Below are 9,129 nucleotides of genomic sequence, written 5' to 3'. Positions count from 1 at the left end.
CTACTACACTATGTACCATTTCTTCCTGGAGTTGGCGCTAATTCTAGTGAGAGCCTGTTTCTCCTCACTTACCAACAAATTAATCTAACATCCCTGTGCCAAGAGTTGGGAAAGGGGGAGGAGTTAGCGTTTATTCTAATCACCTAATATAGCAGAGGCACTAGCCAATTAGGGTCTCTGTCTGCCTTCCGGTTCTTGTCATTTTCCTATGTGGAGGTATCCTGATTTCAAATTTTAAATTTTGAGTGCATTGAGACTGAAGAAACAGCGATCATTTGGTCACGTAGCACGCAAACAACAGCATCAGCATAGAAAGCCGAAAGAGCCTCTCAGCAGAGCATTGCATCCATGTTAGTGTAATTCAGAATCCCCAAATCAGACAACGCAGGGATCTGCCGACTTGAGATCAGACAAAAGCCCAGAGCTGCATCCCCCAAGGCAACACCAATTGCGGCTCTCCAGGTCAGGTTTGATGAATGCTATTTGGCGAAAGTAGCGGGGACAGATCACGAGCCCTGTCACCCAGGGGCAGAACTCCAAGAGAGTCCTGCTGACTACTGGTGCCCCATCCAATGATCCCTTCCCTATAGTCCTTCCAAGCCGCACTGCTGCGTCCGAGAGCCCCCTTGGCACTCGAGGATGGCATTATGCAATAGGACTCTAAGCAGCTGCTGTGAGCTCAGAGGTCAGGCGAACAGAGGCTGAGGATGTAAGGACACCTGCCTCTTGCAGGGAAAGATGAACAAATGACAACATTTGTTCCCTTGAATGTGAGTGGCCCAGGCAGCATGTGTGAGGCCCTTGCAGATCTGTTTGCTTGGTGAGCATGGGTCCCTCTTTTCATATCTGGAGCAGGGAACAGATGTTCCATCAAAAGGCACATTTAAAATAAAGATAATTATGCAGTAAGAGGCTAAATTACATCAGCTTATTCAGGTCCACTTAATTGCCTGACAGCCCAAGTGCCTCCCACTTATTTGCAGCAGAGGCTCTCGTGTTTTGCTGGTTTATCAAACCCTTTGACGGCTGGAAGAAGATGTTATTGACTTAGCAATTCAGAAAATATCAATTCCTCATATACAGCTGGTAGAGGAAAATGTAAATATTTTTAACAAGCAATAAAGAATCATCGTTTTTCTAGTGCTGGCTTATGGTGTCCTATAAATGATTAATAACCGCAATGACTCACAAAGGTAAGACCCAAGTAGATATTTCATCTTTAGCTGTCTCCTGGTCATATTTGCAGCCTTCATGTCTTATTATAATCCTGGGGAGAAGGTGATTTGGTAATTTAAAGAGGCCATTTGCCTTATGTGACAATCAGGCAATTGACCCCAAGAAAGCAGTTTTATGGAGCTATTTTCAACGTTCCTTAACTTTAAAGGTATAGATTAGTTCTGTTCCAGACTGATGTCCCGTCTCTCTCTTTGGCCCTGTAAATTACCAGCCTTTTCAAAGCAGTCATCTCACGAGCTATTTCTGTTTTTCTCTCGCTATTCATTTTTTTTCCTGCCAAAGCTTCCAAATGAAGCCCTGCTCCTCTCGGTTCTGAGAAGGAAAAAAGAAAGACAAAAAGGAAGGAAGGAAGGAAGGAAGGAAGGAAGGAAGGAAGGGAGGGAGGGAGGGAGGGAGGGAGGGAGGGAGGGAAGGAGGGAGGAAGGATAGAAACATTTTTTTAAAAGCCTCAAACAAGGGAAATTCTGATTTTTGTCCCACCCACCCACCCAAGTTATCATCCATTCTGTGGCCACAGCCCTTATGTAAACACTTGCATCATGGATTCCAGAAAATGCTTCCTCCTGAATTTACCCTGGAACCTGTAGGGATGCTAGCAGGAGGCAGATGGTGCATCCAAGCTCACTGACATAGGGGAAGATAATGATGGGCTGAACGCAGGCAGGATCCCCACGTCTGCTTCATTATTGAGAGGACGTGAAATTAACCTAGGTGTCTGCAGTGAAGAGTGAAGATGTGTTCCATAAATACAATGGGATGATACTGAGCTATAAAACAACGAGGCTTCCATTTGCCTCAGTGTGGATGAGCCTGGAGGACTCTATATAAGCTGAAATAAGTCAGACACAGAAATATAGACGTAGATGTTTAAAACAGTGGCCCTAAAGAAGTGTAGAATAGAATCTTAGTTATCTGTGGCTAGAGACGGAAGAGAAGGGGAGAGCTGGTTAATGAGCACAGAATGCATATTGGGAGAGGAAAAATAGCTTTTAATAGCTATGTCGGATTAAAGTTGCTTTGGTTGACAATAACCAGTTAAATGTTTATAAGCAACTTGTAGAGAGGATTTTACATATTATCAGCAGAGACATATGACTTCTGATGACTTTGTCAATTATTCTTATTTGATTATGCATTATATATTCATTAAAAACATATAGAGCTCTGTCAATTCAAAACCTTCAAAATAAAGAAGAGAAAGAAGAGGTGAGGCTCTGGACAGGAAGAAGCATCGCTAAGTACATCGGGCCTAGAGAAATGTTCAAAAGAGGTGGGAGCTTGAGACACTGCCTGCCAGAAGCTGAGGGCTTCAGATAGGGGTGTGGAGAACCTGGGTCAGTGTAAAAGGGAGGCAGCGAGGGGAATCAATACCACATCTTCACTCTACCCTACCCAGATCTGCACCGGATCTCCTCACCTTAGACCCGCTCTCAGAGAGCAGGGAGTCACAGGTACCACTCACCTGAGTCTGTCTCCCGGGTTACTAAGCACAGCAGGACTCCAGTAGGAAATGGGAAATCTGCATATTATCAGCACCTTCTTAGTCTCATCTAATTGGCACTTTGTCCATGATTATCTCCTAAGTATCTGTTCTCCAAGGCTCTGATGGCCTCTTCCACCTCGGACCTCAGTTTGGGGGGCCACCTCAATTTAGGTTATATTTGCTTCTTTCTCCCCTAAGCTCCCTCAGTTTGATGCTTTCATATTGCTTGAAGGTCATGCCCTACATTTGTACATAGTCAAAGTAGGGGTGGGGTGTTTTTTGTTTTGTTTTCTGAATCCAGTGCTCCCAGAACTCATTCTGTGGCTTAATGTTCTCCTCCCAGAGTTAGGATGAAATGGTCATCTTCATTTCTTCAACTATATCCAGACCACAGAGTTTTAAGTTGTGTGGATCCCAACTCTAAATTCTCTACACAATTCCTTCTCTTCTTTCACTATATGGGCAAACAAGAGGCAGATCACACTTCCTTCTTGTAGGAGTTCTTTTGCTTCTATTGTTGAGCTGCGACACTATGTCATCTATGTCACTTCTGATTTTATCTTTCTAAAACAGATTGTGTTTTGACAAACTTCCAGGCAAAAGTCTTAACATTAACTAAACCCTACAGTTCCAAAGCCGAGGCTGACTTTTCTATATCACGTCCCCTCAGTCCCACCCTCTGTCCTTATACCATACTACGGAATTGCTCAAGGCATCTTGTAAATATCTATGTTTATAATATAAACAAATTCTACTCTCAGCCTCCAACAGGCTTTCAAACCCCACTGAGTACAGAAATCGTGACTGCTCAAGATGATGAGACTTAGAGGGCTTCAGTGCTCAGTCCTAAACAGGACATTTTTACCACCCCATCTAAGACTCAGGGAACATTCCAGAAGAGGGGGTGGAAAGAATATAATAGTCTAAAGATAGGGAGAAAGACTGCCAACTGTTGTTGTCTTTTTTTTCAGGCACGATATAGCAAATGCAAGCATGACCTCATAGCAGCCAAAGTTGTCTGCACTGGGCCCATGTCAGAGCAGGCCTAGTCAGCCACAGAGCAGGGAGGGAGTAATGAGAGTTTATTCCTCCCTGCCAAATTATTGGCTACTGATAGATTCTAGGGGAGGAGTAGACATTGTTTATGCTTAAGTACTGATGTACAGTTCCACACACGAGTCACATAGACAGCCACAATAAACTTATTGAGCCACAATAGAAAATAAAAAAAAAACCATAAATGTGTGAACAGGGGAGTGGTAAAGGCAGTTGGAAGGACTTAGAGCGGGGGTGGAGTATAGTAATCAGAATATACTACATATGTGTTTGAAAATGTCAAAGAAATTTGATAACAGTTATTTTAAAGCATTTTACGTCATTCGAATTCATATTTCACTCTTCTCATCAGGGCGAGGGAGAGAGTGCTGTGGGTAAAAGAGCTTACCACACAACTTGAGGACCAGAATTTGGACACACAGCTTCAATATAAATACCAAGTGGATATGATAACCTTCTTGTAATCCCAGCCAGTGGGGAACAGAGACAGGGGAGGCCCTGAGCAAGCTGGCTGGCAAGATTGGTGAGTTCTGGGTTTAAGAGATAGAGGCTATATCAATCCATAATGATGAAAAACTGAGGAAGAAATCTGACATCACCAGCCTCTGGCCTGCACATGCACACACACAAGTGCACACACACATACACACCCCCATAGAAGAACACTCACACATGCAAGTATACACACACACACATACATACATACACACACACACAAACACACAATTATATTCTCTTCCCTCTATCACTCTCCACCTCTGTCTTCTCTATTCCTTGAAAATATACTATTACAAGTATAGAGGAAAGAACTAATTCATGTAACAGAAGAGCTGAAGGTATAGATGTGTATGAGTAACCTTGAAAAACAATTGCATCATCAAGAAGCGCCACATTAGAATCTCTCAAGCCAGGTGCCCTATCCTTGGATCATCAGTCTCAGGGACAGTACACATGTGTAGAAAATAACCAAGGTTACTGGTGGAGACAGCTTCCTCTCCTAACTCCTGTAATCCCAGACAGTCATATGTGGAGCTTTATTTGATATTTCACATCTCCTCCTCCCACGGGAATGATGTCGGATGAACATTTTCCCATGAGATACTTGGCGCTTGGAACTTAATCATCCTTCCTTTCCTCTCAAATTGGTGATGGCTTCTACAACTTTCCTCAGGCACTCTTGGCTCTTTTGCTACCTGACCTTTTGATACTTAGGTATTTGCTCCAAGTTGATAACAAGGGTATGGAAACATTGCTCAGACGCCCTCATTTCCACAAGCTTGCTCCTCATCACTCACCCCAGAGAGAGATTTCATGGAGCAGTGTAACTGGCCCCACAGCAGGTGGCTATGTACTTCGTATAAGCTACAACTTTTCCAGACATCATCGAACTACGGTTTCTGAATAGAGCAACTCATTCCTCCCTCAGCATTTCCTTCATGTCAAGAGGGTGGTCCTGTAGATGCTACAGACCACTCAAGTGGTCTTTTAAGTTCCTGAGGTACCCACTGCAAGGGAGAGAAAACATGATGGCAAACTCCATAGAGACCTCACAATGGAACAGATTTGGCACTGATAAGAAATTTCACTTAATACCCTACAGTGGAGGATAGTGCTGTTAGCACACACTATTTTTAGGCAAGTGAACTGAAGTCCAGAGAAGAGCACCTTACAATTTGTTTAACTCATGTGGATTTTAAAGGGCTGAGTGAGAATTCATGAGTGAGTTTCAGATTAAAACTCTGCATGTCTCTCCACAGCTTGTTGGTTTAAATAACCCTCTGGTAGTTTACATCTGGTTCACAAACTCGTTTTATTTTTTTTTAAAGCTAACTAACCATTTTATTAATTCTTTGGAAATTTCATAAAATGTATTTTGGTCATATTTGATCCCCAACTCCTCCTAGATCTGTTCTCCATTAGCTAAACAACTTTGTGTCTTTATTTAGTGAGGTTTATTTTAAATTTATAGAATCCAATTTTTGTTTCAAATACACTCTTGGGTATGGGGCCAACCACTGGAGTGCCAAAACCTTTAAAAAAAAAGTCCCATTTCCTAGGAGCTATAGCTCTTTAGCTAGGGATGGGAACTCACCTCCCCTTCTCCATGTCAGAATTTCGTTTGTCCTGAGCTTGCATAAGTCTTGTGCTACCACAACAACTTCAGTTCCTACATGCAACTACCCTGCTGTATCCTCTGATGGTTTGTATATGCTCAGCCCAGGAAGTGATACTATTTGGAGGTGTGGCCCTGTTGGAGTAGGTGTGGCCTTGTTGGAGTGTGTCACTGTAGGTGTGGGCTTTAAGCCCCTCATCCTAGCTGCCTGGAAGTCAGTCTTCCACCAGCAGCCTTCAGATGAAGATATTGAACTCTCAGCTCTGTCTGCATCATGCCTGCCTGGATGTTGCCATGATGATAATGGATGGATCTGAACCTGTAAGTTAGACCCAATTAAATGTTGTCCTTATAAGAGTTGCCTTGGTCATGGTATCTGTTTACAGCAGTAGAACCCTAAGACATATCCCTCCCCCAAATGGTTTCCCTGTAGTCACTCAGGAGCTCTGTATTTTACAGTGTCTTTCCTTCTCCTTCTGTGAAGATCCTGGAGCACCGATGGGGAGGGAGGGGTGTGATCCAGATGTCCTGATTAGAGCTGAGCATTCTGCATTCTCACTTTTCTTTTATTTTTGAGCTTATAATATAATTACCTTATCTCTTCCCTTTCCTCCCTCTAAGTCCTCCCATACAACCCTCCTTGGTGTTTTTCAAGTTAATGGCCTCTCTTTTCATGAATTGTTTTATATATATATATATTATATAATCCTAAATGCAACCTGTTCAGTCTGTGCAATGTTGCTTGTGTGTGGGATTTAGAGATGACTAGGTGGTGTTGTGTAAACAATCCATGTGCTCCTCCTTGGGGAAGACGATTTCTCCCATTCTGGGCATTCCTTGGTTGGCAGTATGGCCTTTCCCTATCCACTACAACATGCCTATTGCTGTATTCCTTGTTCGGCTCATATTTAGGCAGTCATGTTGGTGAAAATTTATGGGCATAGCTTCTGGCATTACTAGGGAACACAGAGCAAAGTCCACAATATTGTAACTCTTACATTCTTTCTGGCCCCTCTTTACAATATTTCCTGAGCCTTAGGTGAAGGAATGTTTTATATGTGTGTCCACTAGAGCTGTGCCCCACAACTCCATTCGATAGTCTCTTATAAGCCTACCCTTTGTTGAGTTGTGAGTCTCTGTGTTAAGCTTCAACAACTGGAGAAAGAAGTTTCTCTAATAGAGGATGAGAGGCTCACTAACCTTCAAGGAGTGGTCCTCCCATTATATCAATATAAAAGTAGAAGTTTCTCTTTTAGGGCCTACAATCTCTCTCACCACAGGTTCTTGATCCCATTAATGATACCAAGCATTGGTTTCATCTTGTGGAGGGGGCCTTAAATCCAGCCAGTAAATTGTTGGTTACTACTGTGATGTTCTTACCCTGAACACATCAGTAGACATCTGTTGTGAGTCTGATTTCTGTTGTAGTTCTTCAGGTTTAAAGATAAGTAAGATTGATGATTATCTTTCTCCTCCAGTAGCATGCACCGTCCCTTCCAGCATTATGAAAGTGAGGTACTGGGAGAGATGCTTTTAGGTGCATGATGGTCTGGTTTGCAATCTTCTGTAACTCAGGTATGTGTTCATTCCAGCAATAGGGTCTTACCGTCAACTTAGAGAGGCAATAGATTATGTTTGGAGATTTATGGAACCTCACTGATCAGCAACTTCAAAAGAGTTAAGCAATTTCTGGCATTGGGATTATTCTGAGTTAGCTTTTGTTGTCTTAGGGGCATTTTCAACCGGTAATGAGTAATTTCCTTTTAACTTCTTTTATTGATTTTGTGTGTGAGTGTGTGAGTGTGTGAGTTTCCTACCATGCGCCCAAATCCTGTTCATCTCCCTGTCCCCTCATATCTACTCTTCCCTCTTGCAACCCCCTTAAATAACACACACACACACACACACACACACACACACACACACACACACACACACACACATAGGGAGAGAGAGGAGAGAGACAGAGAGAGAGAGAGAGAGAGAGAGAGAGAGAGAGAGAGAGTAGATATCTGGCTTCTGTGACACCATCAATATTGGATTCTTACCCAGCGATAATCCTCCCAGTTATCCTGTTGTTGCCTGTGTCATAGAGATCCTTCAGTTTTGGATCAGCAGGACTGGTCCTTTCATATGCCCCAATTGTTCACAGATGATATAGATTTGGGGGTGAGCCCATTCAGAGCCCTGGACCTGGGTGATAACTGAGCTGGTCAGCATGCTGGCTCTCCCTTACCTATACCTACTAGGGAGAGTTCTTCAGCACTGCTCCAGCTATGCCACCCAGTACTGCCCTGAGCAAGAGGCAGGGTCTGCTCTCCTGTTCTTATGCCCTAGCCTGGCTTACCCATACCCATGCCTCCAAAGTCACCTCCATTGTGCTGTTCAGTCAGTCATAAATGCTGAAACTGTGACAGACTGGGCCAGCTCTCCCACTCTCACACCCTTGAGGGTAGCTCACCTGTGCCTTCACCATCAGGGCCAGCTCCACTGTGTTGCATAGGTGAGGTACAGGGCTTGCTCTTCAGAGTGCTGCTGCCTGTGAGGAACAGGGCCAGTTCATCTCTTCTCTCGATCCTGGGACCAGCTCTCCTGACTGCTGACAAGGGATGATGGCTTGGGTGTTGTGTGCACCAGAGAGGAGTCTGTGGATGGTATGGTGGTTGCAGGCCTTGTCTTCCTTTGTCCTTGCTGGGTTGTGTGGTGGTAGGCAGAGCTCTGTGTGTCTGTGGCCCATCTGTACCAGAGGCAGAGAGAAGAGCTGTGGGTATCTTCCTTCACATGCACTGTGTGACACGGCAGAATGCAGGTCTCTGTCTTCCTCCTCCCATGCTTCTGCTACCCGGATGTGATCTGATTTTTATGTGTCCTAGGCATAAAACAGCTATGACCACTGAGCTAGGCATCAAGCTAGGATGATCAAAGGACTGCCAATTGCTCTGCCACTGATTGATATAAAAACACCACCACCAACAAGGTGTCTGTTTGCCCATTGCCAGGGGACACCATTTTTACTTTTTTAGATATACGCAAGCATATATTTAGGAAGCTTCTATAGTAGTATGTTTCCATGTAACTTTTAAAAGGTCTTCAGCATTAGTTATCCCTCCAGAGACTCCCTTCTCTACCATACCCTCCCTCTTCTACCCCATTTATTCCTTCCTGTTCCATTATTCCCTTCATCCCTAATCCTACTGCATCACCTGAAATCACCCTCCCACCACTCTTTATTAATTTCTTG

General features: G+C 43.7%; 1 non-coding gene across 1 annotated transcript; it reads right to left on the bottom strand.

Annotated features, from left to right (window-relative positions):
• Positions 1-8,748: 8,748 nt before the first annotated feature.
• LOC120098369 (small nucleolar RNA SNORA48) lies at positions 8,749-8,893 on the bottom strand. The gene has a single exon (XR_015643183.1). It is a non-coding gene; the product is annotated as a small nucleolar RNA SNORA48 (small nucleolar RNA).
• Between the last annotated feature and the right edge of the window lie 236 nt (positions 8,894-9,129).

The sequence above is a fragment of the Rattus norvegicus genome, chromosome 18, assembly GCF_021556685.1.
Source record: "Rattus norvegicus strain SHRSP/BbbUtx chromosome 18, alternate assembly SHRSP_T2T, whole genome shotgun sequence".
NCBI lineage: Eukaryota > Metazoa > Chordata > Mammalia > Rodentia > Muridae > Rattus > Rattus norvegicus.
The sequence above is the reverse complement of the archived record's forward strand: the minus strand, read 5'-3'. Positions and strand labels throughout refer to the sequence as shown.